General features: G+C 73.1%; 1 protein-coding gene across 1 annotated transcript in view; it reads right to left on the bottom strand.

Annotated features, from left to right (window-relative positions):
• Nucleotides 1-545, bottom strand: part of FAAP100 (FA core complex associated protein 100) — a 7,870-nt gene extending 7,325 nt beyond the window's left edge. Inside the window, exon 1 of the mRNA XM_041409054.1 lies at nt 131-545. The gene's annotated coding sequence lies outside the window, so the exon portion shown is untranslated. The remainder of the gene's footprint in view (nt 1-130) is intronic.
• Nucleotides 546-683: the final 138 nt, after the last annotated feature.

Genomic DNA, 683 nt, shown 5'->3' with positions numbered 1-683 from the left:
AAGCCCAGCTCCACTGGCAGCCCCCAAACCCAGACCCATCCCTGCCCAGCACACAGCCCCCCACCCCAACCCCCGCCCCTCTCCCCCCCATCCCGCCCCCCCAAATCCCTCCCGGAGGGGCCGCGGGTACCGGGCGGGGGGCGCGGGCGGCTCCGCTTTACGGCTGCGCGGCGGCCGCCGCAATGGGCGGGGGGGAGTTTACGACAGGCCGTAAAGCGGCGCGGAGCGGGGAGGCGGCTCCGGGGCTCGGTACCGGGAGGGGAGGAACCCCCCCCCGCCCTATGAGTGACCCCCCCATCCCGGCACGGGGGGAGAAAGGAGCGAGGCGATGCTGGCGACAGCGGCTTTATTGACAGAGAAGGGGGCCGGGTGCGACCCTTGAGGGGGGCAGAGACCCCCCCGAACTGACCCTGACCCACGGGGATGGACCTCCAGACGTCTGGCTGAGCCTCCCCAAGCGATGCCCCTGAGCCCCCCAGCCTGAGACCCCCCAAGCGATGACCCTGAGCCCCCCAGCCTGAGACCCCCCAAGCGATGACCCTGAGACCCCCCAAGTGATGTCTCTGCCCCCCGTTTTTCCGAACCCCCCCAAAGCGATGTCCCCAGCCTGACCCCCCCGAGCCATGCCCCTGTCCCCCAGCCTGGCTGAGCCCCCCGGCCGCCGTCCCCGCCGCGGGCCCGGG

Source organism: Onychostruthus taczanowskii, unplaced genomic scaffold (assembly GCF_017590055.1).
Source record: "Onychostruthus taczanowskii isolate IOZ18803 unplaced genomic scaffold, ASM1759005v1 scaffold30, whole genome shotgun sequence".
NCBI classification, from domain to species: Eukaryota; Metazoa; Chordata; class Aves; order Passeriformes; family Passeridae; genus Onychostruthus; species Onychostruthus taczanowskii.
Note: the sequence above shows the minus strand (reverse complement) of the source record. Positions and strands in the feature narration are given on the sequence as shown.